Source organism: Miscanthus floridulus, chromosome 3, assembly GCF_019320115.1.
Source record: "Miscanthus floridulus cultivar M001 chromosome 3, ASM1932011v1, whole genome shotgun sequence".
NCBI classification, from domain to species: Eukaryota; Viridiplantae; Streptophyta; class Magnoliopsida; order Poales; family Poaceae; genus Miscanthus; species Miscanthus floridulus.
The window spans coordinates 92,153,480-92,179,239 of record NC_089582.1 but is presented as its reverse complement, the minus strand read 5'-3'; the positions used below and the strand labels follow the sequence as shown (position 1 = coordinate 92,179,239).

Genomic DNA, 25,760 nt, shown 5'->3' with positions numbered 1-25,760 from the left:
GTCATAGATTATCAAGTGACTTTTCCCAGATCGATGTCCACCAATATCCAGTGATTGCTGCATGTGTTTATAGGATATAACGCATAGCACTCATTAATTAACTAGAATCAACATATGAGCCATTAAGGATGATCGACATTATTAACACTCACTTGAAGTTGTAGGGAAAGAGTATATCCTTCTTATGGCGTTGGTTCACTAAGAAGTTCATGAGGTTACTCTCTGACTCAGACTTCCAATTAGTCTTTGGAGTAACTGGGTCTTTGAATACTATATGGGGATCAACAAAACCAATTTCATTGCAGCCTTCCTTTCTGAGCTCTGTCATTGTAAATCTGCATATATATAGTACTTGTTAGGATAATTTATATGCATATACACACATATGATGAGTTTAATAATAGATCGAAAGAATTATTACTTATAGGTAATAGCAGCTAATGATAACTTTGTCCAGAGAGGTCAGGTGGCATAGTTGATGAAATTCTGCAAAGTCAACATACATAACATCATCGCCACGGAACCAATGTTCGTCTCTAATTCTGACACCAACGTAGAAGTGTCCACCGGTAGACGCCTGCATGTACCACTTGTTTAGCAGGTACATTTGTGTCCCTAGATTAGATAAGGCTTGAGGGTTGTATAGACTCTGGCCTAGTACAAATTTTTTCTTCCAAATATCAACCTTTGCCGCACTCTCAATGTTTCCATCACCAAACATCTGGTAAAGGTCGAGACCAGTCTCATCAATAAATTCACCAAGGTGATCCAAATCGACATTCGGAGGTATGTTTGCCTGATACATTAATTCTAAATTCGAACCATATTCATTACCAACAACTAGCGGGGGGATTGATTGGTGCGCTTGTTGTCCGAGTTGGGCAACTCCTTTCCCTGCCTGCTTCTTTTTCTGTGCCGCCTCAATTGACTTGGTGAGAGTGCGGTCATAGTCCGATAACGTTAATTTGGACGGCTTACGAGATTCCTGCTGTTGTTGCTGGTAAGAAGCCACCCTTTTTCTTAGAATATCTGGAGCTACGAAGAAGTACGGTTTCTTCGGGTTTCTCCTTGCTTCTTGATTCTTTTTAAGTTTGTCATAGAATCTAGACATATCTTTTTTATATGCATCAGTTCCTTCTTCTTTCTCTTCAGATATTATTTTGGGAATAGCCCTTGGTTTCACGGTGGCTTTCTTTGCCGGCGGAGACTGGTTCTTCATTTGCGGGGCTGGCCTCTTGCTAGGCTTCTTGGTAGGCGGGGGCGGGGGAGGCATTGGAGACCTCCTTGGAGGTGTTGGCAGTGGCGTTGGAGACCTCCTTGGAGGTGGCGGCTGCAGCGTTGGAGACCTCCTTGGAGATGGTGTGGATGCAGCCTCGCCTTCCAACACAATGTCATCATACAGAGCACTATGATGATCTGGCGATTGAACAATTGGATTTAGGTTGGGGGAGGATCTGCTACAAAAAAAGGAATGACATATTATTATGAGCAGATTATTAATTATTTAAGCCAATACAAATTAATGATGTAGTGTTTTCATCCGCACGTACCTATGGTGAGGTAGTTCAGGAGGAGGTGGAGCCGACATCCTGGGAATGATGATGTAGTGCTTGCGCCATAGAATGAATGTCTTCTCTGCTTCTCCTAGAGTCTTCTCGCCATCACCTCTAGGAAAGTCAAGTGGCAAATCACTAAAACCTTTTTCAGCTTTATCTACCGAGATGGTAGCATATCCTTCTTGGATTATATTCCCATAAATCCTTGGTGTCTTGGTTCGATCGATAGGATTAACAAGACCGATAGCCACCTTGATTGTGGAATTCCCCTTCGAAATGTGTAGCTCACATGATGTACAAGGTTTAGTGACGTCATCCATAGGGAAGCGTAGTCCTGTGTCCCCTTGATTTGGTATCTCCGTGGAAGCGCAGCTGCTTTTCAACTGAACAGATTGGCTAATGTTGATTCCTGGCTCTGATGCCTGCTTGCTTGCACTCACTGCTATTTGCACTTGCCTTCTGATTTCCTCCTGCATTCTCGCTTCAAGGTTTTTTTCCTGCTCCTATGCTTCACGCACCACTTCCTCCAACCTCTGGAGCCACTGTGCCTCTTCTTCCTTCTTTCTCTAGCGGTTTCTGTAGGAAGGTCTATCCTGAGAGAATCCATGCTCCCACGAGACACTTCCTTTGCCTCTAGTTCAGCCACCATGTTCAATAGTCCCGATGGCGTATGTCAGCTCATCCTTCTCTCTGTTGGGCCTGAACGCACCACTAGCATCAGCTCTCTGAGCATAAAACAATTTTTCTGCTGCTTCTTGTAGTCTTGTGCCATAAACGCACTTCCCTGTCTCCTGGTCTAGTGTCCCCCCATGAGCAAAAAACCAATTCTTTGCACGTTCTCCCCACTCGAGTAATTCTGGTATGATACCCTTGGCAAGAAGGCCTGCTTCCATTTTGTTCCACTTCTTAATGGCAGTCGGGTAGCCACCTGATCCTAAGTTATGGTGGTATGTCTTCTGTTGGGCATTACATTGGTTCTTTATCACCCGACTCACACCCTCTTTCGAAGTCTTGTACTGTACAAACTCATCCCAATAGGGCCTCTGCTTTGAGATCGGGCCTGGGACAGTAAAATCTGGTGCTATGTTCTTCTTGACATATGTCGTGTATAGGTGTTTCTTCCAAGTCTGAAATTGGGTGGCCATCTTCTTCATTGCCCAATCCCTAACTCGCTCCTTCAATTCATCACCATCTATTATATCATCATAACCATCTGTTTGGAGCGTGAAATGTACCAAGACATCTTTCCAAATTAACGTCTTGTCATGATCGGAGACAAAACTGATATGAGGAGCATTGGTCTTCTTCTTCCATTCATGGGTACTGATCGGGAGCCGGTCCCGTACAAGGTAACCATAGTGGTGCACGAATTTCATTTTATTCGCCCCCCAGTTCTCCTGTATCCACATTGAATTCCGAGATGATGAAGCGGCCCTCCAATGGCTTTTTGGGACCTCGAACATTTTTACTCTTCGTTGTAGTTGTTGATGTCGATCTAGAGGGCTACAAAACATAAACATTATTTTTAATGTCATGAGCACACATAAGACATATGATAATATATATAGCTAATAATAAAAAATATATACTTGACCAATATGTTGTTGCTCATTTTGTTCAAGAGCTAAGTACTGACTCCCGTCATCTGCATCTTCTTGCACATTATTTTTAGCACCATCATCGCCGGCAACTTGAGTGCCAGTGTTGATCAAATTCATCATCAACTCCTCCTCATCCATGTTTCTCAAGTCAGCCATCTAGCTTCAAAAAACAAAACCAATATATAGTACGTCAAATCTTTGCTTACATGCGTAAAATCTTCCACCGTATAAACCCTAAACCCTAAATGAGTAGGTTTTGATGGGTGAAGGTTGGTTTGTATGATAAGAAGAATCAGGAAGCGAGTAGATTTTGGCAGCGATCCCGCCTGAAACAAAAGGGGGGCATCGCTACGCATTAGGTTTTATTAAACGGAAAATAGCAAGCCTCGCCTGAAAGAAAGGGGGCATCGTTGCATGTCAAGTTTCTGAGAACAATAAACGATGAGCATCGCCTAAAAGAAAAGGGGGGCGTTGCTGCAAACCAAAGTGACAACAAAATCACACTGCATCCTGACTCGTCGAGTAAACAGCTCCAAATAATGTTTACAATGATTGGAACCCTTGAAGAGGTTCACAACAACACGCCAAATTTACAACAAAACCACTTCAAGCACACTCTTCATAGACTGAGCTATATCCTTCATAGACTCAGCTATATCATCCACAACCACCTGCAAACCAACCTTCACCCACCAAAAATGATCGAACGAGGGCGGCGTAACCCTAAACCCTAGGGCGAACGAGGGCGGCGGTGCTCCACCATATAAACCCTAAACCCTAGGGCGAATGAGGGCGGCGGTGCTCCGCCGTATACATAGAAACGCATGGCGCTTATAGATGGCGCGTATACACTGGAATTTTTTTGATATGTTCCTTTGGCGCTTTCTTTCTTATAATAGTTAGCGTGACAGAGAATAATGCCCGTCTGAACGCCGTGTGCGACGTGCCATGAAAATTAGCTAAGTATACGTTTGGGTTTGTGATCGATACACACATTTGTTGATGTATGTACGTATGCAAGTGACAACCAACAATGTTTCGCTACTGTATCAAAGCATGCACGTAGGAATAAAAAAATGTGAACAACATGTACGTACGGTTACCATGATCGTTGCCTAAAACATATGTACGTAGTGTTTCATGCATGGAGATCGATGGTAGGATCGGAGCAAGCACAGCTAGCATACCTCGAGCAGCCAGCGGTGTGGCCACGCATCTGGTCGGGGCGAGGGTACCGGGTGGTGGTGTGGCAGCGCATCTGGCCGAGGTGAGGGTACCAGCGTGGTGTGGCTACGCACGCGCGTCTGGCCAAGAGTACCGGCGGTGTGGCGTGCGCCTTGCGTCTGGCCAAGGCGGTCGGGCAGCAGTTGGCGCCGCGAGGTCGTCGGCGCGCGGGGTGGCATGGGGACCACGGACGCGCGTGAGGCGGTGGCGACGACCGACGTCGGGCGGGGTGGCGGCGTGGCGTCCTCGGTGTGGCGGGCCGAGTGGCGTGGGCGCAGGGGGAGAGGAATCGGCAAAGAACGCAAGAAAGAAGATGGCACTGGTATATATATGCCATATCCCTTTACTCTCGGTGCCATCCCCCCACCGGGAGTATTACTCCCGGTTGGTAACACGCACCGGGAGTAAAGGTTTTTTTGGCGGGCCACAAAACTGTAGGCCACCTTTACTCCCAGGTGGGCTTCCAACCCGGGAGTAAAGGTGGGCTGTAGTTTCGTTTCCCGCGTATTTTAAGCAATAGTCTTATTAAATACAATAGAAATACAATAGTTTTTGTTAAATACATAGTAAATTAAATAAAAGGCATAAAATTATTTTGTTAAAAATATAGATTTTCTTTTTCTTTATTGCACATAGGAAAAATCTATAACCTAACTTTTTTATTTTTTGTTACAATTATAAAACATAATATAACTAATATTTATTATTTCGTTAATGCAAAAATGTAGTGTTTAATTAAAATTATTAAAACTATTGGTTTTGGATATGAAATTTGTTTTCACATCATTTTAACGGTAATATTTTAATTTTTCATCACTCAATATCCTAATTTACCTTTTTGAGAGAGAAATCCCACCAAATCAAACATTGATTTAATTTGAAACATGACATAATAAACATCTGAATTCACAATTATTACATAATATCTCAAACACACACTACATTAAATCACTATATCATCAAGTGGGCACAGCAGTGAACTTCTTCTTTACGTATGTCCCTTGGTTATGATCGCGTCGTAACCATAGAGTGTCCTCATCATTTACCAAGATGCTAGGGTCTTTGTTCACTTTGAATAGCGGAATTTGGTCATCCTTTTCATAATCTTCTGACATGTCTGACTTGTCCTTAATTCCCACGATGACTCTTTTCCCTGAAAGAACTATGTGGCGCTTTAGCTCTTTGGTTGAGTCATTATCGTTTTCCCTCTTTTTGGTTTGGTAGACATATCATTGACATAGAACACCTGATTCACATCCTTGGTAAGGACGAATGGTTCGTCTTTGTACCCAATATTACTAAGGTCTACTATTGTCATTCCATACTCGTTGTCTACTGTTACCCCGCCTCCGATCACCTTGACCCATTGGCACTTGAACAATGGGATCTTCAAAGTAGGTGCATATTCTAGTTCCCATATTTCATCTATGCGTCCATAATATGTCTACTTATTCCCATTTAGGTCTGTGGTATCTATGCGGACATCACTGTTTTGGTTGGTACTCCTTTTATCTTGGGCTACTATGTAGAATATGTTCCCATTTATCTCGTACCCTTTGTATGTGACGATATGCCATGATGGTTGCATAGCCAATAAATACAGTTGCTCATGGATGCTCTCATCACCTTGACATTTTTTTCGCAACCAACCGCCAAAAGTTTCCATGTGCTTATGCATAATCCAAGCTTCAGTCTTCCCTAGAAACTCGGATCGTAATAGATCCTTGTGTGTCTCACTATACGGATCTACCAAAGAGGAGTTCTATAGAACTATGTAGTGCGCTTTATTAAAATAATTATTATCCGTACCAATATATGTTTTCCTCCCTAGTGTCCCCTTTCCACTTAGTCTCCCCTCATGTCTCGATTCAGGAACACCAATCGAGTCAAGGTCGGGAATAAAGTCAACATAGAACTCAATGACCTCTTCTGTTCCATAGCCCTTGGCGATGCTTCCTTCTGGGCGAGCACGGTTGTGAACATATTTCTTCAGGACTCCCATGAATCTCTCTAAGGGGAACATGTTGTGTAGGAACACAGGACCGAGAATGAAAATCTCCTTGACTAGGTGAACTAGGAGGTGTGTCATGATATCAAAGAAGGAAGGAGGGAACACCAACTCAAAGCTGACGAGACATTGAACCACATCATTCTGTAGTTTAGCTAGATCAGTTGGATTAATTGCCTTCTGAGAAATTGCATTGAGGAATGCACATAGCTTCACGGTGGCTAGACGTACATTTGGAGGTAGAATTTCTCTTAATGCAACTAGAAGTAATTACATCATGAGAACGTGACAGTCATGGGACTTTAAGTTACAGAATTTCTTCTCTGGCACATTTATAATACCCTTTATATTCAAGGAGAATCCAGATGGTACCTTGATGTTGTTTAAGCATTCAAACATGATTTCCTTCTCCTCTTTGCTTAGAGTGTAGCTGGCAGGACGTAAGTAATGGCGTCCATCATCTATCTTCTCTGGATGCAGGTTGTCTCTTTCTCTCAAACAACGCAGGTCCTGTCGTGCTTCAAATGTGTCCTTAGGCTTTTCATACACACCCATGAAGCCTAGCAGGTTCACACAAAGATTCTTCGTCAGGTGCATCACATCGATCGAGCTACGGACCTCTAGGACTTGCCAATAGGGTAGGTCCCAAAATATGGACTTCTTCTTCCACATGGGTGCGTCACCATTAGCGTCGCGGAACAGGTTGGCTGCCATGTCCTTTTCCAAAGACGACTTTCACATCATTGACCATATCGAGTACATCCTCACCGGTTCGGTTGTGAGGCTTGGTCAGGTGGTCTGCCTTTCCTTTAAAATGCTTGCCTTTCTTTCTTACGGGGTGATTTGCAGGAAGAAATCAGCGATGGCCAAGGTACACGACCTTTCGACATTTTTTCAAGAATACACCTCTAATATCACTGAAGCAGTGTGTGCATGCATTATATCCCTTGTTTGACTGTCCTGAAAGATTACTTAGAGCAGGCCAATCATTGATTGTTATGAACAACAATGCTCGCAGATCAAAGTGTTCCTATTTGTACTCATCCCACACACGTACACCTTCTTTATTCCACAAAATGAGAAGTTCATCAATAAGTGGTCTTAGGTACACATCGATGTCATTGCCAGGTTGCTTCGGGCCTTGGATGAGCACAGGCATTATAATGAACTTTCGCTTCATGCATAACCAAGGAGGAATGTTGTAGATACTTAGAGTAACATGCCAAGTGCTATGACTACTGTTTTGCTCTCCAAAAGGATTGATACCATCTGTACTTAAAGCAAACCTTAAGTTTCTTGCGTCATTTGCAAACTATGGGAATTCTCTGTCGATTGCTCTCCACTGGGACCCATCAGTAGGGTGTCTCAACATATTGTCTACCTTACGGTCTTCTTTGTGCCATCGCAACAATTTTGCATGTTCTTTGTTTCTGAACAGACGTTTCAAGCGTGGTATTATAGGAGCATACCACATAACCTTGGCAGGGATTTTCTTCCGCGGACGTTCACCCTCAACATCACCAGGGTCATCTCGCCTGATCTTATACCGCGATGCATGGCATACCGGGCATGCATCCAATTTCTCGTACTCTTTGCCACGGTACAGGATGCAGTTATTAGGACATGCATGTATCTTCTCGATTTCTAGCCCCATAGGACAGACAACTTGTTTTGCTTCGTAGGTAGTGGCGGGCAATTCATTGTCCTTCGGAAGCATCTTCTTTTGGATTTTTAGTAACTCTCCAAATCCCTTGTCAGATACACCATTCTTTGCCTTCCATTGCAGCAATTCTAGTGTGGTTCCCAACTTTTTCTGCCCTGCATCACAAGTTGGGTACAACAATTTCTTGTGATCTTCCATTACAACACAAGTTGGGTACAACAACTTTTTGTCCCATTGTTCTTCTTCACCTTCTTCCATTACAACACCGGTTTCTCCGTGCTTCGTCCAACAAATATAGTTTGCATGAAACCTGACTTGAATAAGTGTGAATGAAGAGTCTTTGAGTAAGGATATTCCACCGTATTCTTACATATGGCACATGGGCAGCACATAAAACCATCGCGTTTGTTTGCCTCGGCCGCACGTAACAAAGAATGCACGCCGTCAATGAACTCTTAGGAGCGGTGATCAGCATTGTACATCCAATGCCGGCTCATCTGTATTACATGACATAAATACCATATTAAAACCTAGATCATAATTAATTATTTATACAACATGCGTGCCACCACAAAAGGTACAAATTTATGAAAGCATCGCTACAATGTAGACAATCCCAACTACCACTAAAAGAACTAAAGTTAAAATACATTTCAGGAGCACAAGGATTTCGCGACCAATCTCAACTAAAACAGACAGATCCCCTGATTGTGCAACATCTTTGGGCTTCTTCGGCTGGATCACTGCCTCATTAGCCGCCATATCTGCCTACTGTGCAAGATATTTTTGCACGAGTTCAACATACTCTTCCTCCCAGTAGAAGCCTGAACATCGTCCACTGCCATCCCACTAAAATTAAAACAAAAAATTAGAACTTTAATTACAACCATCATGAAAATAGGTATAAACTAACCATAATCATTAAATACGATAAAATAACTCACATTGCGATCCGGACACTTGTAGAAGATACGATCCTTATTGGGACCCTCCTTCTTCACTCGGTACTCCATCACAATCTTCGTCTCATCATGACACTTGCCGCATGAAATGAGAAGGAGGCCCGGCCTAAGTCGCTTTGGAAACCCATGAGAGGTCGAGGACCCGGAAGCAGTTGCCATCTACTCTCTAAACTCATTTTTAATACACTATAAATTTCTCATTTTATAAACAAATAAAATTAACAAACTATAAAATTATCTATATCTCTAAACAATGATATTTTTAATGGTCATTGTGTTCTCGTCTTTTACTGCGGCAGGTAAGTAATTCACATGATATTTCCGCAAATTAACAGAAGAATGGGAGTGTACACACATAACAATCGATTATCGTTTATATTTATATATATATACTACTGCGACGATATCGGGACGTGTGAATAAATAACCATCCGTACTAGTTGACCTTGCTTACGTGATCATCTCGGCGAGTATTTCTCCACCGGACGGCACCGTACTTGGCCACGGAAGAGCTCCAATTCTACGAGGAAGGGAACACGGTCTTCCACGACCGTTGCCGCTCTTCCTCGTAGAATCAAAGCTCCTCCTTGACATCCGTTATCGCTCGGCAGAGAACATGCTCGCCGAAATGAATACGGTCCGCTAGTTCAACTAGTACGGATTTTCTATAATTTTCTAACTATTTTCTAAGTTTTTCATTTCATTAAAAGTTAAAATAAAAAATACGGTGATTGACAGACTACTGCGACGATATCGGGACATGTGAATAAATAACCATCCGTACTAGTTGAACTTGCTTACGTGATCATCTCGGTGAGCATTTCTCCACCGGACGGCACCGTACTTGGTCAAGGAAGAGCTCCGATTCTACGAGGAAGAGAACACGGTCTTCCACGACCATTGTCGCTCTCTCTCGTAGAATCAAAGCTCCTCCTTGATGTCCGTTACCGCTCGACAGAGAACATGCTCGCCGAGCTGAACACGGTCCGCAAGTTCAACTAGTACGGATTTTCTATAATTTTCTAACTATTTTCTAAGTTTTTCATTTCATAAAAAGTTAAAATAAAAAGTACGGTCGCCGAGATGAACACGGTCCGCAAGTTCAACTAGCTACTTTAACCTTCTTTATGTAAATATGCAAGCTTGAAGTGATTTTGAGCTCAAATTGCTTACAAATGAAAAAAACCACAATAAAGAACCATATATATATAGTGAACAAAATGAGATAAGACAATGGTGAAAAATGAGAGTATGAGATTGGTAACCTTTACAACTGAAGAATCGATGGAGAAATCGAAGAAATCGACGGAGGAATCGAAGAATGGATGGAGGAATAATGGAGGGAGGGAGGAAGCAAGAACACTACTGCAGTGAGCTTCAAAATGTGCTGAGCTCGGGCTCGGGGAGGAAGAAGACGACCGGGATATATAAAGGAGGGACCTTTAGTCCCGGTTGGTGGCTCCAACCGGGACTAAAGGTAACTTTCCAACCCCGGGTGCAGCCACGGCCCGGGAGTAGACCTTTACTCCCGGTTGGAGCCACCAACTGGGAGTAAAAGTATACCTTTAGTCCCGGTTGGTGGCTCCAACCGGGACTAATGGTCCCTGCCACCTCTGTCTGGCGTAGTAGCCATTGGGCAGGGACCTTTAGTCCCGGTTGGAGCCACCAACAAGGACTAAAGGTATCTCTAGTCCCGGACGCAAAAATTCTGGGACTAGAGCCCATTTTGGCCGAGGATCAAAGGTCTGTTCTCTACTAGTGCAACCACCATGCAAGAGAGAGAAAATCAAACCTAATTAAGCCAACAATTTACCACTAAACCTTGAAAATATGTTAGAAATAGCATTTACTTACCTTCAAGAGTCTCTCCTCCAAAGGAATCAAAAGCAAAACCTCCCCCCTAGATTTATAATTTTTGGAAAGTTTCCCAAGCCCTTCCTTTCTTCCTCCTCGAGCTATAGTATCTATCCTGATAGGGAAGATGAAGGGGGTTGTAATATATACTATAGCCATTAGAAGAGGCAGCTCTAATTACAACCACCTCTATAAGTGGCATTTTAGAGGCTTCTGGAAACTGCAACCAGACGCCTCTAAAAATGGCTCCCATTTATAGAGGTGACTGGGATTCCTAGCTGTCTCTATAAATTGTCATTTCTAGAGGTGGCTGTGAAACTTAACCACATCTAAAATTGTATTTGTAGAGGCAATTGGGTTAGTGGGACCCGATGGAGGCCTCTATAGAGGCGGATGAGAATTGAGCCGCCTTTGCCCTAAAACAGGGTCGTTGCTAAAATCAATTCTATAGTAGTGTCTAGCTCCATGTTCTCCAACTCATGTTGACACATGGAATAAAGGACAACTCGCACCGATCAATATGGTGAGCATAAACATTGTGCACATGATGATTTGTGCATACGATGGCCAAAGGCTGTAGAAGAACTTGTGCACAAGATGGCCAAAGGCTGTAGAAGGACCTTTAATCCAACTATTTCCTTTTGATGGAAATTTTAGTAGATTTTAGTTCCTACAAGAATACAAGACTATTTTAAGTGAATCATGGACAAAACAGGGTAGAATAGATAGTCGCAGTGTATACAGTTATTGTAGTATAAACTTCAATTTTTACATACAAACTTGAATTATGCACTAATTGTTCATGATTTATGAATACTCATGTAACAGTGGTGATATTGACTTATACAAAAAAAAAGTTGCAAACATCATGCTCAAAATATTGTTTTCTGGTAATGGTACAACATGTTCAAACTTGAGTTATTACGGTATTATTTTTTGTTTCCGTTATTATAATGTATGAGCATAGATCTAGTCGATCGGTATAAAAAATGAATGAAACAGTACAAGAAACATGGTCTTGGGTACCAGCAAAACCATCGGGGTAAACTGTCGTGAAGACAAGGCAAACAATAGGATTTGGAATCTGCTTTAGACCGCTAGTCAGACCACCGGACTTCGTGACGGCAGCAGGGTGTGCAAGTTTTGAAACTTCAGACCTCGTCAGGACTCTATCCATGCACGTACGCGCGCGCTATATATATATATGGATGGTTCCACTTCGTCGTCTACGACGGTGCGCAGAGGATGTTTGGCGTCCACACAATTGGTCCGCCCTGGACGGCCCTCACCATCAAGAACGGCGACGGCGGCGGCGGCGGCGAGTGGGACGACTGGGACTACGCGGATGTGATCCTCCCCAACTCGGAGTTTCTTGAATCGTCGCCGAACACAAACCCCGTCCTCCATGGCGGCTTGCTCTACGTGTTGTATGATGGCGGGAAGTTGGCGGTGTACGACGAGTCCAGACACCGCAACGACGGCTACTTGGAAATTCTTGATAAGCCAAAGAGCTTCGGTATCGAATGTGAAGACAGATATTTGCTCGAGTCCGACGACGGTGAACTCATGGCCGTTCTCGTCGGCCGCCACGGAACAGCGGTCGACATTGTCAAGCTCAACGAGCAAGAGATGGAGTGGCAGAAGGTGGAGAGCCTGGGCGGGCGAGCCTTGTTCACCGGCACGCTCACCACATTGATGAGGAAGACACTACGTAAAAAATGATTTTTCAGCAACAGAACAAATTTTTTTTATGTCGGCTGGTGATGGAGCCGCCCCTACAGTGATGTGTTTGGATACCCAGACACCATCCGCCCCTACAAATGAAACAACAGGGGCGGCTGGTGATATGAGCCGCTCCTAAAAATAGGGTCTGATTAGTAGGGGCAGCTTAATCACCAGCCGCCTCTACAAATGACCCACATATAAACCAGCTGCAGCACCTTCTTCCTCCTCGGGTCACTCACTCTAACCCGTGAAAAAAGATGGGGGAGGCCTTAGGCAGCTCTAAAAAATTGTTCTACTAAGGGGAAAGGTTTTGGTCTCAAATCCTTTGGTAAAGAGGTTGTAGAAGGTAAGAAAATGATATTCCATACTTTTTTTTGAAGCTTTAATGGTTGGTTAGTGAGTAATTAGAGTTTTGTTTTTCTCTCTCTTCTATGGTGCTTGAGCTACTTATGAAGCAAATTAGACCCAAGTTTTAAATGTACTAAGGTAAATTAAGGAGGGGAACAAGATCATACCCTTATTTGGTCCATGTTTCTTGATTTTAGTGAACAATTGATTAGTTTTATGGATGTTTCATGTGCATGTGGATTTAGAACTAAGGTTTGGTTTTTTTATTAATTTTGTTTTTATAAATTTATGTTTGATAAAATTGGATTAGGGTTTGTATGAAAGATATTGGGTAAAGTATAATTATTGCTAATTGTTGTCTTTGAAATTATTTAGTGTAATCAATAAATATGTATTTTAATTAAATATGGATAAATAGACCATTAATTAATTTTCCTCTACCATGGTGTGTTTGTATGCTTCATGTAATTATATTAGATTTATATTCATATATATATATATATATAAAGTATATACAATTATTCTCAAGTAATTATTAATTTGTTTCATTTTTATATATCTGAATACGTAGTCCTTTAATGTTTGTTTTGTTGTTGTTATAAAAGATGGAGTACAAGAACTCTTGGATGTATGGTTCGTTAAGGTTCAAGGCAGGTTTCCGTGAAGAGGTGGATAAATTTATTGAAGCCGCAAAGAAGCATGCAACGACATTGAAAGAGAATAAGGATACAATTATTTGCTCATGTAAAGATTATAAGAACCGTATGGCATGGACAGATGTGACTATCATCAGATCACATTTGATTATGCGAGGATTTGTTGAGGACTACACAATGTGGATTCATCATGGTGAAACGGTTATTGTTAACGACGAGGATGAGGACGAATACAACGACAAAACCATAGAATCCCTGTCCCAATATTCAGTAGAACTTGATGCACGAATGGATTTTGGGTTTGACAATGAACAAGGTGGTGATGCTGGTGGTTGGGATGATAACGACGAAGGTGGTGCCAATAATAATGGTGGAGCACATGTCGGAGATGAAGATGATTTGGAGGACATGATTCGAGCCCTTAGACCAGAGATTTTACTAAATAGCCCGAAAGGTCTAGAAAATTTGGAAAGGGTGATAAAAGCATCGAAGAAGACTATGTATGGTGTTGAAAAGAGCTATCCGACACATTGGACATTGCTATGTTTTGTGCTTGAGCTGCTCATCCTGAAGGCTAAGTACGACTAGTCACACTGTAGTTTCAATGATCTATTGCATCTCCTATCATGGGTGCTGCTACAACCAAACTCAGTTCCCGTCAACACATACCAAGCGAAGAAGGTCATAAGTCCAGTGACAATAGGGGTTAAAAAATCCATGCATGCCCCCAACCACTGTATACTTTTTCGTGGCGAAACATTCAAGTCACTAGATAAATGTCCCCGGTGTGGGGCCAGCCGGTACAAGAACAATGACCTTTACGGTGAGGACGAACCCTCCATGGGGAAAAAGAGGAATAAGAAGAGTACAAAAAAGGTGGTACAAGAATCTTAGCCCCAAGAGGACACTCCATTAGGCAACGATGCAAAGCAGAGAAGAATTCCTGCCTTGGTAATGTGGTACCTGCCAGTGACTGACCGCTTGAGATGTATCTTCCTAAACCCTAAAGAAGCCGCAGTCATGACATGGTGGGATGAGTGCAAGGTGGATGATGATAAGATTGCACACCTGACTAATTGTAGTCAGTGGCAAAGGTTTGATGAGAAGCATAAAGAATTCAGCGATGATCCAAGGAATGTACGGTTTGGCTTGAGCACCGATGGAATGAATCCCTTCAATGAGAGGATGAGCGACCACAACACATGACCAGTGATCTTGACCATATACAACATCCCAACATGGTTGTGTCAGAAGAGAAAGTACCTTCTCCTCACTATTCTTATTTCTGGCCCTAAACAACCAGGCATTGATATAGACGTGTTTCTTGAGCCTTTGATGCAAGAAATGAAGAGGCTATGGAGGCATGGGGAGCAGACGTACGATGCGTTCCGAAAGGAGGACTTCATATGTAGAGCAATAATATTTGTTACTACCAATGATTACCCCGCGTTGTTTGCTTTGTCTAGACAGATCAAAGAAAAGATGGGATGCTTGGTTTGCTTGGATGGTATTACATGGGTGTACCTGGATGCATCCAAGAAGATAGTTTACCTAAGAAACCGACGCTTCTTAAAGACAAGTCACAAGTACCGCAGCAAATTGTTCTTTAGATTTTATGACAATGCCCTAGAGATTGAACCCCCTCCGGAGAGACGTCATAACGGAGAACACATGTATAGAATGGTGAAAAACATACGCGTCGTCTATGGAAAGAAGAATTCAGATGGAACGAATAGAGATAGAAGCACACCTCCTATCGAAGGCGTACCTTTCAAGAAACAATTGATCTTCTTTCAATATTTGCCTTATTGGCTAGACTTGGAGGTCCCCCATGCCATTGATGCTATGCACGTGCAGAAGAATGTCTTTGAGAGTCTCGTTGCTACCTTGATGGACACAGGCAAGTCAAAGGATGGTCTGAAAGCACGGAAAGACATGGTGCAGCTAAATGTGATGCCACAGCTTCACCCAGTACCTAAGGCTAATGGAAAATACACTCTGCCCGTGGCGTGCTTCAACCTAACACCAGATGAGAAGAGAGCTATATGCACTTTTCTAAGGGGGATCAAAGTCCCAACTGGTTTTCAGCAAATGTGAAAAAGCTAGTGTCGATGAAGGACTTATCAATAACACACTACAAGGCTCATGATTGCTATGTGATGTTGACAATGTTTCTACCTATTGCAATCAGGGCTATAAAGCCAGAGTTCTTGAAAATGGCCATCACCCACATGTGCTACTTCTTTTCGAAAATCTCACAGAAGACGATTGGCAAGCAAGAGCTGGGTGACCTACATGAATTTGTGGTGGAGACACAAAACCAACTGGAGATGTGTTTACCTCCTGCTTTTTTTTATATAATGCCACATCTCATGATTTACATGGTTCATCAAATATAGGCGCTAGGCCCTTGCTACTTGCATGAAATATGGTCCTACGAGCGGTTCATGTCAGTTCTAAGTTGATACGTGCATAATTGAGCATACCCAGAAGGCTCCATGATAGAGGGTTACAGTACTAAAGAAGTCATTGAGTGCTGTCAAGAGTACCTAAAAGTACAGAAAGGGATTGGTAAACCCGATTCTCATCACAAGGGTAGGCTAGCTGGGAAGGGCACTAGTGGTAGAAAAGTGTTCATCGACCATGATTACAAAGAGATGAGTCGGGCACATTACAGTGTCTTGCAGAGTACACAACTGATGCAACCGTACATCGATGAACACTTGGCTATCATTATGGTAGAGAGAAATGACCGTTCGGATGATTGGGTCATGAAACAACACAAGCAATGACTAACTACATGGTTGAAGGACCAAAACATACCGCCTAGAGAAACCGTAGACTCTATTACCATCAGTAGGTTGGAGGAGGGGCCATCGAGACAAGTGACATCTTGGAATGCTTATGACATCAATGGGTATACGTACTATACCCACGCAAAGGACAGTTTATATGTGAACTAAAATAGCGGCGTTCGAATAGAGGCTCTCGATGGATTAGGGCGAAAGATCCAATACTTTGGCATCATTGAAGAGATATGGGAACTTGACTATGAAAGGGATATAACGGTGTCCCTGTTTCGATGCCGCTGGATCAAACAACACCAACTGAACGAGATCAGATTGAGAGTCCTAGACCTCGAGAATCTAGGCTACCAAGATGACCCTTGGGTGCTCGCTTCACGTGTTGCATAGGTTTTATATATGTTCTATGATGAGTAACACTGGTGCCTATAGAAGACACCCCTTAAAGGTAAGTTTGAACCTCTTCACCCGTAGTATAAAAACTTTGTACATGGTATGAAATACTAAACCGAAACTTGTTCTCTTGTAGTGGAGAGAAGAGAAAGGAATGAAAAGAGACCCATACAAGGATGACAAACTCTTAAAGCTCATCGGTGACCTTTGCAACTTCATATTGGACCAGATTATACACGTAAGAGGCACCTACCATGACCGAGAGTCTGAGTTAGGTACAAATCCTCAGCACCAACACCTTCGTGAGACTGAAAGGCTAGCTCTAGGACGTCGATAACAATGTGTATGGAATTTGTATATTTAATGATGGATTGTATATATTCTTGTTAATTGGATTTGTAATTGTAGTTTATAGAATACTCTTGTGCTTGTAGTCGCGGTCGCGGGGCGTTCGGTAACGTGAATGCGGTTAGGAACGTTGGTCGCGGGGCGTTTGGCAACGCGAACGCTAGTCGCGCGGCATTCGGCAACGTGAACGCTAGTCGCGGGGCGTTCGGCAACGCGAACGCGGTTCTGAACGTTGGTCGCGGGACGTTCGGCAACGCGATTTTGAATTGTAAATTTAAATTTTTTGTGGGAAAACGTACTGTAGGGGTGGTTGTAGATTGAACCGCCCATACAAATACCTGTTTGTAGGGGCGGCTGGTACTAATCGATTTGTAGTGGCGGCTGGTAATACGAGCCGCCCCTACAAATCGATTTGTATGGGCGGCTGAAAACCGCCCCTACAAATACATGATTTGTAGAGACAGTTCGGTAGGGGCGGCTGACCAAATCGCCCCTACAAATGGTTATGAGCCACCCCTAGCAGTGAGACTAAAGTCAAATGGATGCAGAATAGGGTCTTCTTCCCGAGACTCTATGAATGGCCCGAGACTGTCCATGTTGACATTGTTGATCGCAACGGCGAGCTGGCTTTTGTACCTACCTCTACTGGAGCGAACGCAAAGCCAGCCATAGATGGCGCTAACATGTGGTCTCATGAAATAGGGTCAAGGAACCAACAGAGTTTTGGGACACAGAAAGGGTGAATTATAGTATTTGGGTTGATTTCAATACATACTGAATAAATGCTCCAGCAAATGTTGGTGTAGTTTAATTTAATTATTAGCTAGATATAGATATATAATACTTATATATATATATATATAAATATATATATAAATAATTGAGTTATAGTGTTGCTGCTAGAAATACCGGTGGAGAGATATATATCAGAAAAATTCGGTCACAGTGTGCTTTGGTTGATTTGAATTTCGATTACTCGAATAAGAAGGTTCGATCTATTATGAACATCAAATGATTTTTTTGTGATTATTATTATTATTTAATTTGCCAGTGGGGTGTTGTTTGGAAATCTAGTTTATGAACTAATTTTGCATATGATTCAAGGTTTAAAATAGCGGGCTATTCAAATAGCGGCATCTTTTTTCCAGAAGAATAAAAGATATTACCAGTGTAAAGCATTGAGCCGATGGATCTAACGAGAAAGGATATAACATGCGAACAAATCGACTATCTAGTACAAATGGATCTACAAACGCTCTGAATCTAATCTGTTACTATCAACAGTGAGGTTCGACCGGATCGATGACAGCTATGATGATAATAACAAACTAAAACCGAAGAATCCATAAAACTGTCTACACATTGACATGTTTTCTGAAAGACATGCTATATGTGTGAAAGCACAAATGAATCGGCTGAAATAGCCGATCTAGGTAGAAAAGGGACTACAACATGTGAACAATCGACTATTTAACATGAACAGATCTATGAACTCATCAAACCTAACCTATTATCTTTAACGGTGGAGTTCGACAGGATCGATGGCAGCCATGATAAAGACAATAAATCAACCCTTTAAAGTAAATAGATCTATTCACATTTAACAAAATCATGGAGACTGTCAATACGGGACCCACGGGATACCCCACAAAGAAGGAAGAAGATCTAGTCTAACTAGGACTTCTTTCCCTGTAATCTTAGTAGTAGTATTCTGTAATCCTACTAGGAACCTCATTGTAAACCGACTAGGACTCTGGCCTCCTGACTATATAAAGGAGGGCAGAGTTCCTAAAAACACAGGGCAACATAACGCAACACAAAACTTGACAATCAATCCAATGCAAAGGCTAATGCCGACTAGACGTAGGGCTATTACTCTATCACGGTCGAGGGCCCAAACCAGGATAAATCGACTGTCTTTTGCGTTTATCGTCGAGTTCTGCATACGCCGAAGCCCGAACAAACTGCCCCGGGTACCCCTGTGGCAGGCTATCGGTGGTGAAACATAACGATAGCCTACCACGAGGGTACCTGAGGCAGTTTGTTCAGGCTTCGGCATATGCAGAACTCAACGGTAAACGCAAGAGACAGTCGATTTATCCTAGTTCGGGCCCTCGACCATGATCGAGTAATAGCCCTACGTCCAGTCAGCGTTAGCCTTTGCGTTGGATTGATTGTCAAGTGTTGTGTTGTCTCCAACTCTCTTCTCCAGGAACTCCGCCCTCCTTTATATAGTCAGGAGGCCAGAGTCCTAGTCGGTTTACAATGAGAGTTCCTAGTAGGATTAAAGAATAATACTACTACTAAGATTACATAGAAAGAATCCTAGTTAGACTAGATCTTCTCCCTTCCTTGAGGGGTATCCCATGGGTCCCGCATCGACAAGCCCCCGAGCACTTCATGGTTGAGCTCTGGAAGCCTCGCCTTGTTCCTTCAGGTCTTGCTGAGTAGGAACAAGCGTCGTCCGAGTGCTTTCTTGAGCGAAACCGTGTTGCACTTCTTGGGATCTTCGAGTGGTGTGTGCTTTTTTGAAGAAAAAGTACTCCTATCTTGGTGTAGCCCCCGAGCCTCTTGCTATTTGGAACAAAAAGTTAGAGGGTCTTGAATCTTATGTTGTTTGAAAACTCCTATCTTGAAGAAGTCTTCTGAGTGATGTGCGCTTTTTGGAAGAAAAAGTGCACTCACTGAGTGTAGCCCCCGAGCCTCTTGCTATTTGGAATAAAAAGTTGGAGGGTCTTGAATCTGAGTTGTTCAAAGAACTAAAAACCTCTTCTGAGGATATATAGGATCTTGTAGACATTCTCAAGGGTGTATCCAAGTAACCCGTGAACTGCAGTAGGCTATCCATATACCATTGCAAGTCAACATAGTTACGCCATCGAGTACTTTCCATAATTAGCTTGCGTGCTTGATGTCTTCTTGCATGCTGCTGTATGTCATGCCTCTTCCTTTGTTTCACCTGAGTAATGAAAGTACGTATAAATATGCACGTGCATCCTCATATTCGTGCTCATCTTGCTAACGCAAAATCTTCTCGTTCGACCATGTTCCAATCCGAGTAAGGCAACCTAGATAATCCGTCAAAAGGCTTCGGGTGGGCAGTCCCCTCACCGGAGACCCCGTATCACCCCATAAACTACTCAGTCCATGGGAAGGTCCTTTTATTATAAAAAATCACCGGACTAGGCACGTACAAGTTGATAACTGAAGATGGAAAAGAAGTCAACAATACATGGCACATCAGCCAACTAAGAAGATTCTACGCATGAAAAAAACTCAAGGAAGAATATATATACAAGCAATAAGAGATCAACGTTCATGATCAATAAAGATGGTATTCCCCGATGACATATGTCTTATTATGGCTTTCCCCCAGTTGTTTTCACTAAGCATGCAAACATTCATGATCAATAAATATGGTGTTCCTCGACAACATATGTCTTATTACGACTTTTCCCGAGTTCTTTTCACTAAACACACCGGATGAGAGCAAAAAAGTTGAAAAGATGCTTGAGCCCGCCGATGAGGGTAGCTAATAAGCTAACACCCGAACCAAAAAAGCAAAATGGCTGGAATTATGCCTGAGCATACTGGCTGAGAGCAAAAGAGCAAAAAAGATGCTTGAGCCTGCCGATGAGGGTAGCTAATAAGCTAACACCCGAACCAAAAAGCAAAATAGCTTAAATTATGCCTGAGCATACCGGCTGAGAGCAAAAGAGCTGAAAATATGCTTGAGCCTGCCGATGAGGGTAGCTAATAAGCTAACACCCGAACCAAAAAGCAAAATGGCTAGAATTATGCCTGAGCATACCGGCTGAGAGCAAAAGAGCTGAAAAGATGCTTGAGGCCGCCAATGAGGGTAGCTAATAAGCTAACACCGATCCAAAAAGCAAAATGGCTGAAATTATGCCTGAGCATACCGACTGAGAGCAAAAGAGCTAAAAAGATGCTTGAGCCCGCCGATGAGGGTAGCTAATAAGCTAACACCCGAACCGATCCTAAGATGTTTTTACAACCAGGGAAAGAGCCAGATGCTGGCCACATCTCGAGTTAAGCAAAAAGCTAAAAAGAAGCTGAAGATGCTTGAGATCGCTGGTCCTAAGTCTTTTTAGTACTAACAAGAACAAAAAGGTTGTAAAGACAAAGATCTACTTATACCGAGTTGTTTACACGGCATAGACGAAAGCCAGACAAGCACTCAATAAATCAAAAAAGTTTGTCAAGACAACGATCTACAAATAAGCTAACACCCAAACCAATCCTAAGATGTTTTTACAACCAGGGAAAGAGCCAGATGCTGGCCACATCTCGAGTTAAGCAAAAAGCTAAAAAGAAGAAGCTAAAGATGCTTGAGATCGCTGGTCCTAAGTCTTTTTAGTACTAACAAGAACAAAAAAGTTGTAAAGACAATCTACTTATACCGAGTTGTTTACATGGCGCAGACGAAAGCCAGACAAGCACTCAACAAATCAAAAAGTTTGTCAAGACAACGATCTACAAATACCAAGTTGTAAGGCAATTAAATCTCAAGCCCTTGCCAATTTTGTTGCCGAGTGGACAGAAATTCAACAACCTATGTCAAATACCATCCTTGACCATTGGAAGATGTACTTTGATGGATCACTCAAGTTAGGCGGAGCCGGTGCAGGCATTCTCTTCATCTCTCCCAACGGAAAACAACTAAAATATGTCCTTAAGATATTATGGCAAGCTACAAACAATGAAGCAGAATACGAAGCCCTCATCCACGGGCTCCGAGTGGCAATTACCCTTGGAATCAAGCGATTACTCGTATATGGTGATTCGGTAGTGGTCGTCAACCAAGTCAACAAAGATTGGGACTACACCAAAGAAAACATGGGCGCCTACTGTGCTGAAATACGAAAACTCGAAAAATATTTTCAAGGATTGGAAATTCTACATGTCCTACGTGATTCTAATATTGCGACAGACGTCCTCACCAAGCTCGGATCGAACAGGGTGAAGGTCCCACTTGGTGTATTCATAGAGGAGTTATTAGCTCCTTCTATCAAACAACCCAGTGAGATAACCCCTAAACTCCCAGCTAAAAGCAACCAGATTTTGGTAATCACCACCACATGGACTAAGGTTTTTATCAATTACATCAAAGAGAATAAATTGCCAGCAGATAAAGCGGAGGCTACCCGAGTTGTTCGTAGAAGCAAGAACTATGTCCTAGTAGGGGACAAACTATACAGAAGAGCCGCATCTTTAGGAGTACTCCTAAAATGCGTCTCATTTGAAAAAAGCAAAGAGATCTTAGAAGAAATACACTCAGGTTGCTGTGGAAATCATGCCGCTTCAAGAACACTAGTCAGCAAGGCATTCCGCACTGGATTCTACTGGCCAACTACTTTAAAAGACGCAGAAGAACTCGTTAGAAAATGCAAAGGTTGTCAAATGTTCGTAAGACAAGCTCATGTACCAGCTCACAATCACATCTACATCCCACCCGCTTGGCCTTTCTCCTGCTAGGGGCTGGATCAAGTAGGACCTCTCAAGAAAGCAAAGGGCGGTTTCGAGTATATCTTTGTAGCAATTGACAAGTTCACCAAGTGGATTGAATACAAACCACTCACAAAATACAACGCAGCCAAAGCAGTCGAGTTCATCCAAGACATTATGCACTATTTTGGCATGCCCAATCGAATCATCATAGATTTGGGTTCTCCCTTTACAGCTACAGAATTCCAAAGTTGGGCATAGGATTACAGCTTCAGCATAGATTACGCATCAGTCGCACATCCAGAAGCCAACGAACAGGTAGAAAGGGCTAATGGACTCATACTAGCTGTATTAAAACCAAGATTATATGAAGAACTAGTGGACTATAGATCCAAATGGATTAAAGAATTACCCAAAGTAGTATGGGGCTATGAACTCAAATAAGCAGAGCCACCGGATATTCACCTTTCTTCCTAGTTTATGGATCGGAAGCCGTACTGCCTGCCGACTTGACCTGGACGTCACCAAGGATAGAACAATATGATGAAGGAGAAGTAGAACACACCCGAAGATTAAAAATCGACAGTACAGAAGAAGTCAGAGTAAACGCTACCCTTCAATCAGCAAGATACCTCCAAGGTTTAAGATGCCACTTCAACAAGAATACCCAGCCTCGATCACTCCAAATCGGAGACCTAGTACTAAGAATGATACAAAAAACTGATGAATGCCATAAACTACTCAGTCCATGGGAAGGTCCTTTTATTATCACAAAAGTCACCGGACCAGGCACGTACAAGTTGATAACTGAAGATGGAAAAGAAGTCAATAATACATGGCACATCAACCAACTAAGAAGATTTTACGCACGAAAACAACACAAGGAAGAATATATATACAAGCCACTAGAGATCAACATTAATGATCAATAAAGAGGGTATTCCTCGACAACGTACGTCTTATTATGGCTTTCCCCCAGTTGTTTTCACTAAGCATGTAAATGTTCATGATCAATAAAGATGATCTTCCTCGACAACATATGTCTTATTATGACTTTTCCCGAGTTGTATTCACTAAACACACCGGCTAAGAGCAAAAGACCTGAAAAGATGCTTGAGCCCACCGATGAGGGTAGCTTATAAGCTAACACTCAAACCAAAAGGCAAAACGGCTGAAATTATGCCTGAGCATACCGGCTGAGAGCAAAAGAGCTAAAAAGATGCTTGAGCTCGCCGATGAGGGTAGCTAATAAGCTAACACCCAAACCAAAAAGCAAAACGGCTGAAATTATGCCTGAGCATACTGGCTGAGAGCAAAAGAGCTAAAAAGATGCTTGAGCCCGCCGATGAGGGTAGCTGATAAGCTAACACCCGAACCAAAAAAGCAAAACAGCTAAAATTATGCCTGAGCATACCGGCTGAGAGCAAAAGAGCTGAAAAGATGCTTGAGCCCGCCGATGAGGGTATCTAATAAGCTAACACCCGAACCAAAAAGCAAAATGACTAAAATTATGCCTGAGCATACCGGCTGAGAGGAAAAGAGCTGAAAAGATGCTTGAGCCTGCCGATGAGGGTAGCTAATAAGCTAACACCCGATCCAAAAAGCAAAATGGCTGAAATTATGCCTAAGCATACAGGCTGAGAGCAAAAGAGCTGAAAAGATGCTTGAGCCCGCTGATGAGGGTAGCTAATAAGCTAACACCCGATCCAAAAAGCAAAATGGCTGAAATTTTGCCTGAACATACCGGCTGGGAGCAAAAGAGCTGAAAAGATTCTTGAGCCCGCTGATGAGGGTAGCTAATAAGCTAACACTTGAACCAATCCTAAGATGTTTTTACAACCAGGAAAAGAGCCAGATGCTGGCCACATCTCGAGTTAAGCAAAAAGCTAAAAAGAAGAAACTGAAGGTGCTTGAGATCGCTGGTCCTAAGTCTTTTCAGTACTAACAAGAACAAAAAGGTTGTAAAGACAAAGATCTACTTACCCCGAGTTGTTTACACGGCAGCCAGACGAGCACTCAACAAATCAAGAAAGTTTGTCAAGACAATGATCTACAAATACCGAGTTGTTTAGATGGCGCAGACGAAAGCCAGACAAGCACTCGACAAATCAAGAAAGTTTGTCAAGACAACGATCTACAAATATCGAGTAGTTTAAACAGCGCAGACGAAAGCATGACAAGCACTTGACAAAATCAAAGACATCTAGGCAAAGAAGACATCAATGAAAAATAAAGGATCTTCATTCAAAAAGTAGTATAATATCCTATTACAGAGCCTGGAATACAAAGGTCAATTACATCAAGCATCGTCATCAGGAGAAGAAATATCAATATTAAGATTATCTACGATCCTCCTGGCTAAATTTTTGACCTCAGGCTCCACCTTTTCAACAGCATCCAGATATTCTTGACTCTTAGCTTCTTCTACAATCTTGGACAAAGGCATCTCCAGAGCAAGAACCCAGACCTAGGGAAGAACATGTCTGGTACATAGTTGGGCGCACCTCTTCATGAACTCCTGGAAACAGGTCAGAACTTGGGGAATAAACTAAGCCCAAGATTGACCATCATTTGCTAGAGTTCGGAGAAGATTGGCTGCTGACCAAAATGATTTCCACAAAGCATTCTAGCTCACAGTAGCCATCACCAACTTGCCATTCAAGGCTTCAATAGTTTTTTGGACCTGCACAAGATCCTTATCAGCTCCACGCCTAATCAACTTGGCAAGCGTGAGTTCTTCAGCACGAGTAATTATCTCTTCAGCCCTGTTGTGACTATTGCAAACAAGTGTCTTCATTTCCTCAATACCCTCCAAGAGCTTCTGCTTTTCAACTCGGAGAGCTAGACCAGGCACCAAAACAAGTCAGCAGAAAGAGAAATTTGAATACAAGAGGAAACAAAAAGAACCCACAATACCATTGCACTCATTCTTCATGGCCTCCACATTCTTCAAGGCCTCCTGGACAGCTGCATCCCTCTACTTTTCCACCTCAACCACCCGGGCACAGAGAGCCTATTCCTCCCTATGGTGCGTTTGACACTCAGTCTCCATCTCAGCCCGACAGAGGTCAAGCTCTATTTTTAGGGCACTAACCTCAGAAGATAACTTTTTCTCGGTTTCAGATGAGAAAAAGAAGCCGGTATGATCCTGA

General features: G+C 42.6%; 1 pseudogene; it reads left to right on the top strand.

Annotated features, from left to right (window-relative positions):
• Positions 1-12,113: 12,113 nt before the first annotated feature.
• LOC136544044 (uncharacterized) lies at positions 12,114-17,920 on the top strand (annotated as a pseudogene).
• The last annotated feature ends 7,840 nt before the right edge of the window (positions 17,921-25,760 follow it).